Consider the following 13,708-nt stretch of genomic DNA (forward strand, 5'->3'; position numbering starts at 1 on the left):
AGAGTCTATTATTTGCACAGCACAGAACTATATGCGATTCTGCATGAGGTCCATTTCTAAGAAAAGCATAATCCTGAAGCAATATTACAAGGTGTCCCTTTGCAAAGAAACAATGTCACTGTCTGAGGCTGATCATATGTGACTGACCATTCTTGTACCTTTCCTACATTACAATTATACCTCTGTGAGAATGTGAACAGAAGTTGGCAATATTCTATCTGTCTTTCTGATTCCAAGCAGCCCTGGAGATAAATAACAAGCAAAACTTCAAAGTATTGGAGGATATAAAAATGTGTATTCCACACTTTGCAAAAATACATTCAAAGGAAAAGCGTTCATAAAAAATCCCCTTAACAGGTAAAATGCATGAAAAGATTTGCCATTTCCTTTTTAATTAGGTTGCTTCCTATCACTGGTAGTATCCTTGTCAGGAAGGCAGTCATACCAATCTTTTCCTATGTGGTGGAGCACAGACACATGGAAGGGATTATTTTAGTCTTTTATCTAAGAGGATTAGCGGATAAATGAATAAAAAAAATCATTCCACAGAAATGAAATTGAGTTTGAAGAGAAGATGGATATTGCATAGCATGTTATACTAATTTCTTATACCATAAAGGTAAAGAGGTAAAATAAAAACTAAACTGGACATAAAATTGAATCAAAATGTTGTATTTTAAAGTACAGTGAAAACTGACTTACTGTTGATGATGTGGTTCAAAATATCTTCTTTTTCTTAAATTCACCTTCCTGTAAGAACAAAACATCCAAGGAAATGTTATTGACTATATTAAACAATATAAAGCCAGAATATTCTATAAAAATATATGAATATATGAATATATGAATGGAGGAACAGAGCTGAGCAGCTTATGGTCTTCCTGGGAATGAATTTAACAATTTAAACCAATCAAATGAAAATGGCAGAGTATAACAGAGAAACCCAGTATGACCAATACTCAGAGGTTTATATGAGTAACTACATCTGAAAGGCCATAGAGTGCCTGCACTTGTAGTAAGACCATGAAATTTCATCAGGATTTGTCGAGAATCAGTCTGGAACATATATAAGCAACAGAAGTAGTTAGAAGATAGAACCCCAAATGATAGGTCATCAGATAGAGAAGGGTAGTTTTCCTGTCTTCTGCCATCTTTTTTTTTTCCTTTGATATTTTCTACTCTCTTTCACAACAGAAGCCTGCATGGTAGAAACAGAGAAATTTTGGTTTCAACTGATCTTTACACCCAGCAGTTTAGACCAAAGTTTGCAAGAAACAGATCCAAGGATCACATTTAGACTTGGGACACAGACTGGCTATCCCTGGCATATAATAAGATTTACGTTACTCTGCCACTATGTGCTACAGTTAATATTGACTGGCCACAACTATGGGAAAAGGGGAAACAGTATTGTGGCATTTTAAATTAATTGATGCATTGTCATCTTCAGTACAACTTAACTTATCAGGCGAGGTGGTTAGGATGATTTTTTTAGGCTGTGTACAAGGAAGTTTTTCTGTAGAGACAATTCAACAGAGTTTTATATAGGAGTTGCATAGATAACCTTCAGTGAGAAAAATACTGTTTCTTTCATAATGCTATCTTTGCTTATTGTTGTTACATGTTTGTACAGATGTTTTGTAAAAATAATTTTAAAAAATCCCAAGTATTGTTTTGTAAGTATCACAGTTAATAATTGACTTCTATATGGTAAAGATGCGGGTGGAGACTATGTCAGCTTTTCTTACATAACCACATTAGAAAGTCATAATAAAGGAATGTTTCTTATTATAAATATTTCCATTGCAAAATTAATTTGCTGTTACATGTCTTACATGGTTTGCTATTAACTTTTAAGTTTTGGCCTTGCAAAACTCTGTTGAGGATAATAGACAGGAGAACATGAGATGTAAGAAAAACTGCTGATTTAAATGGATACATATTTTTATAACAACACTGTAATATTTTTAAACTATAAAAGTAATGTAAGGAAAGTTGAAAATCAGTAATAAATACAAATATTTAAATTTTAACCAGTCTCATAATCATTTCCCCCATATATCATGTAATTATATAAGATGAACAAAAGAAAAACTTATTAATTTTATCTCTTTATTTTAAAATATTTCATCTAGCTCTCCCCCCTCTCTATATATCAGATCCCATAAAGATAAACTGCCCTATCCCATATCATAATAATAAAACTCTTATCTCCAATTCTAATTTCAATTTTTGAAATCATTGCTTTCTCTTAAGAAACATGGATAATAAAATATTAAGATTGCAAAAATAGTGTCCATTTGCTTCCATCTTCGTATATTTAACCAATAATTCTTTATATAACATACTGGAACATTAAATCAGCAATCCATGGCTATGATTCCTATGAGTCCACTGCACAGGGTGAAATCTTGTAATGACAACTGTATTTCCTAAACTGTTATGCAACATCTGTCAACTACAAGATCCTGAATTCATTTTAATAATGTTTCAGAGAAGTCAAGATTTTTTTTTTTAAACTTTTGTTTTCATGAGAAATAGAATATAATGATTTTAGCTACAACTGCCTGCCTTTTGCAATAACTAGAAAGATTTTTTTCAAGACTCTGGAGCAATCAAGTACATAATGTGCATCATATATTTAATTTAGTCATAAGATTCTATGGATTGGGATGAGTGGTTTCACTGAGATTTGATTTTGGTGAAGCCTGAAGACAAATAGAATGAAGGAATTAGTCAACAGCAGAAGGAAATGAAAAAAAAAAACACCTTGGCATTACATACTAAATGAATATATAGGAAAGAACTAATGGAATAACAGATTTTGCAGAATGTATCTACTTATATGTGTCATAAGACCACTATATTTAGAAAATAATATTGCATGGTGTATGTGAATTCCTAATATGAGACCATATATCATTATAGTGGGTACTCCATCATCACTGCACCCTGTAAAAAGCAAACAGCCTTGGATTCCTCAGTGATCCCTTCCAGCTGTATGATTCTGTGTCTAAAAAGAAAACTTGGGAAAAGTTCAAAATGCTCACCCACGTAGTAGTCTTATTTTTTTTTATGACCCTTTAATCTCTTTGTGGAGTTGGGGTGACTGATTGGAGCTGAGAGTTTACTGGCTGGATGTCTTTCCTAATGCCTATACAGAGTTTGCAGCAGATATTTTCTCTTTGTCCCCTGAAATCTGCCATTGCCTAGGATTGAACTCTAACTTTCCAAGTGAGAAGTAACTTTCTGCTCATCAGTTTGAATTAAATGAACTGCTATGTTTAGAAACTGTAACAAATAGATACGTTCCCCAAAATTAAACTGATATATAAATTAAATATTGTTAAGATTTTCTGTGCTCTTTTGGTTTGTTATGTGCTTAGAAATGAGATATTATATAGAGCATATAAATCAGAAGAACTTCATTGTACCATAAAAAATATATTACAAATAATTCTCAATAAACCAAGGCATGGAGAGACTACAAGTATTTCCTCCTTCAATTGATAGCTGGACTATTAACATATACTGTTTTCATTTTACTTTGATACTTTTTAAGGAAGCGATAGAAAGATGAATAGTCTTGGCTGTTTGGCTCATAAACTCCGAAATGGCCCTTAGATGACAAATGGTGGAAATTACCAATGAACTCTCCATCAGCCTGAATTTGCCATACAATGATAATTCCAGTTGCATAGTATGGATGTATATAATGATAGGAACAGAGAAGTGACCATCCAATAAAAGAATAGTATCACATATTCCTATATTATTTATGTAGGAAAATAATGCAAGAAATGTTCAAAGTGAACAAAATGTCCTTGGGCTTGTTCACTTGGTTAAATGGTGTATTTCAACTGAAAATATGAAGGGCCAGCAAATGAAGGCAGGTGTGTGGTGTAGCAACATTATATTTTAACTGCTGGTTGTAATATGAAGGAAGAAAATTATTCTTTATTTTAGGCAGCAAAACTGTAGAAATCTAGACAGCAGTCTCAATTCATAATCCAAAATGCATGTAGCTAAATAGCAGGATTATTTCTGAGTAAATCAAGATCCTCCCATAATCTCTGTTGCATTTTAATCTCCCAGAAAAATGTTCAGTCCTAAACAGCATGTGATGCTTACCAACTTTACACAGTACATGCAATAAAACTTTGGTGTCTGTCATTTTAACTTCTTTAATTTTATACTTTATTATTTCAAGAAGCTATAAAATACTTTGTAAAAATGTGCAATGATTTACCAAAGCCAAAAGAAGCTACAGCACAGATCTATAGATTAGCACACAGTTTAAATGTGGATCCCATCACAACCTCCATTTAAAATACTATCCGTTCAGGCACAGATGGATTGCTATGGCAACAGAATCCCAAATACCAGGTAACAAAAATGTAAATTATTGATGGACTCACAGTTCTGTCTCTTGGACACTCTCTCCCTAAAAAATCAACCCTTATGCTAACTAGTACAGAAAAAAAGCCTGATAACATTTTTTTTCTGCACAGTGAGTGCTTAATCTGAAGGGATTTCATTAAATATTATGGCTCAAATTTTTATTCTTGTAGCAGCAGTCAGCAAGCAGAGATTACAGCTGAAATGCCACCATTCAAGTCATGGCTCCCTGAAGTCAGGAATTTGCACTAACATGACAGAAGCTAAATTTTGAAACCACCTGAGGAGGTTTTTATATATTTCATTTTGAACTCTGCTGACTGACAATCTTTTAGACACAATAACAGTGCCGGTTAGCAATATACAGAACTCAAGTATAACCAGCAAATACACAGTACGTTAAAAATAATACAAAAGGAAGAAAAAGAGAGTGAAGAGAAATAAAATTAGCAAGCTGTCAAGTGTTAGTGTGCTCTCCTGGACATTTTTCAAATATCAGAATGATTCCAAACAGTATCTTTGCTCTTCTGCTATAAACTACAAGTATAATTAAAACCATATTATTAAGAGTAGTGTGATTAAACATAAGTACAACATGGCATATTATGCTTATACTAGTGAGTGGGACAACTTAAAATTTATCATATATTTATTATCTTTGTACTGGATGGTATTTTATGAGCAGTGAATAGTAATGTATGTGTGGCTTCAAGTCTATGTCAACACTTGGTGATTGCTTGGACAAGTCCCTGCAGTTGTTTTGAAAATATATTTTTTTTTCTTTTGAAATGGGTTTGCTTTTGCCTCCTTCCTAGGGCTGAAAGTCAGGTCACCAAGCTGGCTTTGTGCCTCAGATGAAACTAGAACCCATCATCTCCCGGTTTCTAGCCTAATAACCACTACACCAATTTGGCTTTCCTGAAATATTTATGCCCTAATGAAATATAGTGTACAGATTGTATGATCTTGGATGAAGTTTCTTTCAAGTAAATGTTAGCAATTCCAAATACAGATATCAGTGAAACTTTGATTATTATAGAAACATTTTTCTAATCATTACAGGTAATAAAAATACTATTAGTTGTATTTAGTTTAAAAATGTTAATTGGTTCAAAGCAGTGGTGGGTTTCAAAATTTTTTGGAACCTCTTCTGTAAGTGTAGCCTGCTTTCCGGGTCCACTGGTGGAACCTCTTCTAACCGGTTTGGTAGATTTGACGAACCGGTTCTACCGAACTGGTGCAAACTGGTAGGAACCCACCTCTGGTTCAAAGGATAAACAAAATACATGCAAATATAATCAAATTAAATTTAAATTGTGTTGTTTTTCTGTTTATCTTTTATTTTATTGCTTTAATTGTTCAACACTTTATTACAGCTTTGGCAAATACAATTCACATATGAACCCAAAGATAAAAATTACTCTTTACAATAAAAGGTAACACAGAAAAGTTGTTTTGTAAGGACCACTTAAAGTAAAATAACTATTGATATATTTTTGCGAGTGTACATATGCTGTGTGAAAATGGATCTTTACAGTTTTCTAGTTCAAACCATTCAATGTAGGATTTATTCTGCAGAATATAACACACAAATAAGCATAAATTCTACCTAAATATGTGAGGAAAAACAGCCAGCATTGTCCTTTTTAAAAACCATTAAAAGAGACTTTATCTTAATAAAAACAAGTACTAATGAAAATTTTCAATATCAGTCACTTGGACATTAGTAGTGTTTATTACTTTACAATAAAAACGTGACTCCAACTTGCCGGGATTAAAGGAATGATTATTTTAAAGTTGTTCTTTTTAAGATGAAATTCCATCAAAACAGTATGCTGTCACTAGAAAAACATTTTACCTCATTTAATTAATATGGCTGGCACCCTCTGTCATAACTTTGATATCCATTACTCCCTTAGTATGTAGCACTAATATAAATAGATAAAAAATTGTGACAAGGGGATATAGATAGATGTGGGAGGGAGACACATTTTTGATAGTGTTCCTCATGTTATATATAGATTTTATATATTAAGAAATGAACAAAACTCTGAAGGTATTTTAAAAATGCAGTAACTAAAAGCAAACTAAAGGAACTTTCAGACTAGTAAAATCTGAATATTAATATTAATAAAAATGTGAGCATGCAAATGTTGATGTACCAGACTTCAATGAATTTCTAAAGAAACAATTCCTGAAGGGTGCTTCATGAAGATATATTATTCCTTTACTTCTAAAAGCAAATAACCACGTCATTTTCAGTCTGGGTATAATTTCAAAGCCACCCAGCCTGAAAACGCTTCAAACAGTACTAGGGGAGAAGGATGAGAGTTTTGTCTTGCAGTACTGACATGAAGTAGTTCAAGGTCAAATTGTTTCATTGAGGTAAAAACCTCTTCACTTCAGTAAGGAATCTATGTTGCTTCACATACACCTAATAAAAATGTCTTTGGCATGCAAAAGTAATGTTAGCACTAGGCAGATGTCTCTGAAGTGAAACTGCAGGAACTATTACAGAAATGAAGATTAATGTTGTGCTGTAAATATAGTACATAAGTATGAACATACTGTATATGTTGTGAAGAATAGTTATTTGGCTATTCAGTAAATGGTGCCTTGGAAAAATATTGTCTTAGTGTTTTATCTCTACTTAGAAACTCTGACAACGGTCTACCAGGCAGGACTCTTACCCAAAACTGTATATATACATATATTTATAAGAACAGAGGCAAAATTGTGTTTTTCCATTCTTTCTAACTTTGGGGAGATCATTCCATTACTATAAGTTCTTTTTTATTTCTTGATTTTATTAAATGAAGTTATATGAGACCATAGAAAGGTCTTATTTTTTTTTATAAAAAAACTGTTGTTATAAGTGCAGCCTTTTTTAAAAAAAGAAATCTGTTTCAGCTGTCACAACTCAGAGCAAATGTTTTTTCTCTTTGAGTCACAGTTTCACAAAATTATATGTTAGCATTATTTTACATTCAATATTTCAGAATTTTAATTTTATTACAGGAATTTAAATCATGGATGAAATATTCTGCTAGTAGCAAATATGTAGGCAAGGACAAGAATCCATCTAGCTTTCTTTGGTTCAGGTTGCTGGATTTACCACTGTGTACAATTTCTACTTTATTCCTGTCTTGATCCCATGTCGAAAGGTCACATTATTTGGCAATGTACTACTTTGATAACTGAACTATAACAATGGCTTGTCTCAGTATCATAACTCCCTGATCAATAAGCAATCACAGGAGTCAGTGGGCATCACTAGACTCTCTTTTCAGTAGAAAATGTTAATTACTTCACAATGACACCTTTTTTTTTTACCTATAATCACTCTATCTTACAACACTTCAGCTGAAACAAAATACATTTTAAAGACATCAAAAATACAAATGAGTTGCAGACAAGCTTATGAATTACTGCTAGGGAGGGAGGAAAGAAGGAACAGTGGGGAGATTTCCAGTCCTCACTGCCAGCTTCCCACATGGAAACTCAATGGGGAACTCAAGTTGGAAGTCACTTGTGATCCCCCACTGATTTCTTGCACATCTGTAGCAATTGTGTTTCTCTATTTAGATAAGGAAATATCTCTGAAATGTACCCAATGGATCATAGATGGTGAAGTATTTACTAAACATGAGAACATGGAAGCATATGTGGTGAGGAAGTATGTGCTGAGACTAAAGAGACAGAATTAAGAATGACTCATGAGAGATCAAATAGAAAAGTAAGGGTTAGGGTTAGGACCAGTATGAGTCATCTGCTAGCTTGATCATTTAAACAGAATAAAAAAGAACCAAATTGCAAGATGAAATATTTGAAAGAAGAGTGAACATGTTGAAAGGAAAGGAACCAAGAAACTTCAAGATGGAGAAGTTGATGAAATACAGAAAAAGAAATACGTGAGAAATATAAAATGCAAAAGGTAAAATATGAAGTGATTTACAGAGAACAAGACTCCAAAACAAAAGTATAGGTATTTCATAAGAAATGCTTTAAATCCTCATTTAGGTGATTAACAGGAACATCAAGCATGTAAAATCCTTTAAATATCTAGATATTTAAATTTGTAGTTTGAGTGTACTGCTGGCCTACTCAAACAGCTTCTAGTAAGAGCCCCAAAAGCATGCCTTGCAATCACTAAGTTTTCATGTGAATTTGGTCACAATTATGCCCCAGCAGCTACTAACTATTTAAAACCAAAGTTCTGGGTTCAATGCTAGATAGTACTTAAGTATTTTTTGGAGTATAAGACACACCTTTTTTCCTCAAAAAAAAAAAAAAGGCTGAAAATCTGGGTGCGTCTTATACCCCGAATACATCATTTTTTACCACCCGAAACCCCGCCCCCTTCACCAAAATGGCCATGCATACTCTTATGGAGCAGTGGTGGGTTCCAGCATATATCTATGTATATTTTCTTAATCAATTTGTCCTCTGTACCTTGCAATATCTTATGTAATTCTTGCGATTCTTTTGGGAATTCATATTGTTCTGCATCTTTCCTATATCTAGCCTGGATCTGCATGTATGGCCACCAATCTATATCTATGTCCTGTTCTTTTAATCTTAAAGATATTAAACAACACATTTATAGAAATTAACTGGAAGAAAGCCAAATTAGTCTTACTCTCAGATAACTAGATACAAGACCTCAGCCTAAGCATGTTAATTGTTGCAGAAATAAATCATTAAATAAGCCAGCAATAATAGCAGCAGATCAAGCAATCTAATCCTATGTCTGAGTTGTTTTCATAGTGCTTTGACATTACACTAAGGATAATACTGGCTCCTTCAATCTCACCTAGCCAACTAACTATATAATTCAAAGAAAGCTATTACGATTGAGAGCAAAGAAGCTAAGCAGCTTACAGCAAAATTCAACCATTAAACACTAACTTGCAGGGAGCAGCCGGGGTTTGTAGCTGACCACCTATGTATCAAAACATTGTATATTGAACAGTTAAATATCAACATTTTGCTCAGGGAGATACTTGTCTTGGAAACTATTATTGTTGATGTTTGTATTCTGTCTTCTACCCAGCATATATATCTAGAAAATGAACCACCTTTTATTGATTGTACAATGCATGCTTATGGAAGTTGTAAGGCTAAATTACTATATTTTTAGGAGTGTCGAGAGGAATTCTAACTGCAATTTACTAGACCATTTTTTTGTTAGAAAAAGTAGTAGTTTAATAAAACAAGTTATACTTTATTTACTTCTTCTGTTAATATTTTTATATCCATTATGTTTTTGGTGATATATCAAACTGAAAACTAACTTGCTGCTTCAGGGGGAGTAAAGCTCCATCTAAAGCTAAGTCAGCATCAGAAATTCAGTCTTGCTGACATTTTGCTACAGTCTGTATATCCTTTCATCCAGTCCCTAACACACAATAGGTAAGGACATCCATTCATTTCCTGCCTGGCATGTGCTAAAGATATACAATCAAATATCATCATACTGACATCATTTTACCCTGAATCTGAATGGTATAGGGGAATAACCTTGGGGCAGGTGTGGGTGGCGGGGGAGATGCTGCCTTGGAAACACTCAGATAAGACACAGCATAGTTAAGGTGAGCAGACGTCCTGATTTCAGCGGAACAGTCACGATTAATAACAATTTGTCTCGTGTCCCAGGGTGTTTTTAAAAAGTCCTGATTTTCTGGCTTTATGTTGAAAGCCCAGTGGATTTGCTTAAGAAATCCTAACCGGGGCAAGACAAAAGACACTCTGTCTAACCTCTCTCTCTCTGTCTCAGTACTTTCATTGAAGATATTAAAACTTTAAAGCAAGAAAACAGACACCCCCCCGCACCTTTTACTCACTTTTATAAGAAAATATGACCCAGTACCATAGAGCTCCAGGAAATACTTGGCTAGAGAGGTAGCGAGTATTCCTTCCTGGATTTTCCGGAGGGGAGGGGCACGGAGGTTGGAGGTCGGCTCATGTGGAAAAAAAGGTGGCAAAGTTTCTTTGAAAAATATTTCCCTAACTAATTTCACCATTTTAATTTGCTCACTTCTTTGTATTAACATCTACATCATTTTGGATTGACTTGGAGTGCTCACTTGTGCCTGCTGGTAAGTGAGCTGGGTTTTTTTCTTTTATTTTTTTAATGTATTTTAAAATAATATTTTATTTATTGTGCATAGGATTTTTAAAAATAGTTTTATTCTGTGTGGATTCTTTTTTAAAGTTGTTTTAGACTATTTAAAAAAAGATTCTATCCAAAATAAACTGAAGTGAAACCATTTTTTAAAATTCTATGGCCAATACTTTGAAATGTTTTACTTCAATTTATTCTGTGTGGATTCTTTTTTAAAATTGTCTTAGACTATTTAAAAAAAGATTCTATCCAAAATACAAAATACCAGCTGCAGTTATTCACTTAAGAACTGTGGCAAGAAAGGTGGTATAGTGACCAAAGTTACAATGGCATTGAAAAAAGTGACTGATGAACATTTTTCACACTTAGCGACCATTTTCACACTTAGCGACCATTGCAGCATCCTCATGGTCACGCGATCAAAATTTTGATGTTTGGCAACAGATTCGTATTTATGATGGTTTCAGTGTCCTGGGGTCATGTAATCACCTTTTGACAAAGTCAAATGGGGAAGCCAGATTCACTTATGCTACTAACTTATCAGCTGCAGTTATTCACTTAAGAACTGTGGCAAGAAAGGTGGTATAATGGGCTTAGTGACCAAAGTTACAATGGCATTGAAAAAAGTGACTGGTGACCATTTTTCACACTTAGCGACCATTTTCACACTTAGCGACCGTTGCACCATCCTCATGGTCATGTGATCAAAATTTTGATGTTTGGCAACAGTTACAATTTATATTTGTAAATTGTAGTTATGTTGAAATAAAAAAAATTACAATACTATTTTTGCGTTGTATGAAAATTTTTGTTGCTCCGTATAAAATTTTTAATCAAGCCCCCCCTCCCCCCGGTCAAAGGTGTCCCTCTTTACCAATCTGAAAATCTGGTCACCTTAAGCATAGTCCACAGTTGCATACTGGACAGAGAAAGAGATTGAGAAAGGAGTCCCCCTAACTTCTCAAGCTGTAAAAGTGGTAGTGGGAAATTTGTAGACTGGCAAGATTCTGTTAATGTAGCCTTACAATAAAGTAGAATTAGATCATATGCTCAATTTTCCTATCTAGTCCACTTGGAAAGGCTGAGAGTGAAACCATGTAAAATAGTATTTCCAACAGTCAAGTCTATGACTTGTGTGATTTTTCTGGATTCAACAAATCTGCTTCATCAGCAGGATTTAATACATTTGTATGTACTTATATGTGACCATGCTAATGGAAGAATTACAAAAGTTGTATTTTAACTGTAAATACACATATAAAATCCTATATAGTTAGCACTTTAGAAATATAACATTTGCAGAGCTTAGTGAACAATTCCCAAAGTAGCAGTTCTACAAAGTAATAGTGTTTAGTATTATTATCATAGTTATGTACCGGTATTTCTCATGGTCTTTATTATTCAGTATTGCCTTTCAATTAATAGCCTTCTCTGAAAATAAATAAGGATAAGTATTTTCTCTACTGGATGTTCTTGCCTGAAAGGAACCTGGCACTTATTTTTTATTAAGTTCAAGCAGTGCTGGAAGAGCATTAGAGTAGCAAGTGATACCACTTTACTTCATAAGAAAAGATAAGGAACTATTAGACACCCCCCAGTCTCAAATGAAATGCTATTAGAAACTGAAAAAGGGGGGAAATCTTTCTCTGTAAAAGGGTCAAATTAAAAAAACCCATCCAGTAAACAAGAATGACAATTGGAAATGAAGATGTAGTGTTGGAATTCAGAATTAGTTTTCAGGTTTTCATAGAAGAAATTTGCAGGGACAAAACAAGAAATTGATTGGGAGATGAGAAAACGGGCCCTGAACAACAGAAAAGGTGCAACTACTACAAGAAGACAAAGAGGATAGATAGTTAGTAATTCCTTACTATGAAGAAAAAAAGCCAATGTGTCAGCAAGAAGCATAAAGTAGCAGCCAAAACCTATCAAATCCACTGACAATTCCCAGAAAGGGAAACATCAGCTACAATCACATCTCCTAGACTTCAGTGTTGTAGGAAGAAAGCCGAAAAATATGAATGTGGAGGGACTTACCCATTCTTTTAATCCATAGAAACATAAGGAAAAGGAGAATATAAGAATAATAATATATATAAGAATAAAGAAGGTGAATATGAAAATGGTGGTTGGTTTCTGGGAATATGTTCACAGTTTCAAGCTGGAGGAATTGCTAGACAGAAATGAATTGCCTCTTATAAAGACTGGAATAATGGGTCTTCTGGAGAATGAACCATTAAGGATTTGAAATTAATATATTTAAGAGATGACTCCAGATTAAAACTTTTGTAGTGCATAATTAAGAGAGAAACAAAATTGTGGCCTGTAATCATTCACTAATTTTTCATAAACTCATGTGAATGTTTTCAGTATGAGAAATAAGATGAATAATGAAAAGTATTTTTTTTTCTGTTCAGTTGTGTCTGATTCTTGGAGACTGTCTAGCCAAATTCTTACAGTTTTTTTGGCAAGACTTTTCAGACGTAGTTTGCCACTGCCTTTGACTCTTCTACTACTGAGAGGAAGTGACTGGTCCAAGGTCACTCAGCTGGCTTCATGCCTAAAATGGTACTACAATTCATAGTCTGCCAGTTTCTAGCCTGAAGTTTTAACCACTGCACCAAATTGGTTCTACAATAAAAATACAGTAATAGGAAAAAACAAGTTTTAAAAAGTAGTAAAACTAATAAAAAAGAATAGTAAAATTATAGTAAAAATTTATCAGAAAGTGTCTGATGACCCAACTCACTACAGCACAACCAATACAAGCTATGAAAAGGACAGGACAATAGCAATAGCACTTAGACTTATATACCACTTCACAGTGCTATCCAGCCCTCTCTAAGCGGTTTACAGAATCAGCATATTGCCCCCAACAATCTGGGTCCTCACTTTACCCACCTTGGAAAGATGGAAGGCTGAGTCAACCTTGAGTTTGGTGAGATTTGAACTACCAAATTGCAGTCAGCTAGCAGTCAGCAGAGGTAGCTGGCAGTACTGTATTCTAACCACTGCACCACTATGGCTCAGGACCCTACTATACATCAAAAACAACCAAAGTCTTACAAAACATCTTTAGGAAATCACAAGTCTCAGTAGCCTATGGGGGGAAAAAGAAGCCATCCACTGTGAAGCTGTAACAGTCACTATGTAGGATAGACAGACAGGCAGACCAACAGAGCATAT

The 13,708-nt window shown here is 34.0% G+C and overlaps 1 protein-coding gene across 7 annotated transcripts in view; it reads right to left on the reverse strand.

The window, feature by feature from the left end:
* Positions 1–13,708, reverse strand: part of SYT1 (synaptotagmin 1) — a 304,769-nt gene that overhangs the window by 174,374 nt on the left and 116,687 nt on the right. For all 7 annotated transcript variants that reach the window (XM_087723405.1, XM_087723400.1, XM_087723402.1 and 4 more), the window contains one exon: positions 703–750. The gene's annotated coding sequence lies outside the window, so the exon portion shown is untranslated. The remainder of the gene's footprint in view (positions 1–702; positions 751–13,708) is intronic.

This window comes from Thamnophis sirtalis, unplaced genomic scaffold, assembly GCF_051295495.1.
Source record: "Thamnophis sirtalis isolate CommonGarterSnake01/CBP01778 unplaced genomic scaffold, rThaSir2_p1.2 scaffold_9, whole genome shotgun sequence".
Lineage (NCBI taxonomy): Eukaryota > Metazoa > Chordata > Lepidosauria > Squamata > Natricidae > Thamnophis > Thamnophis sirtalis.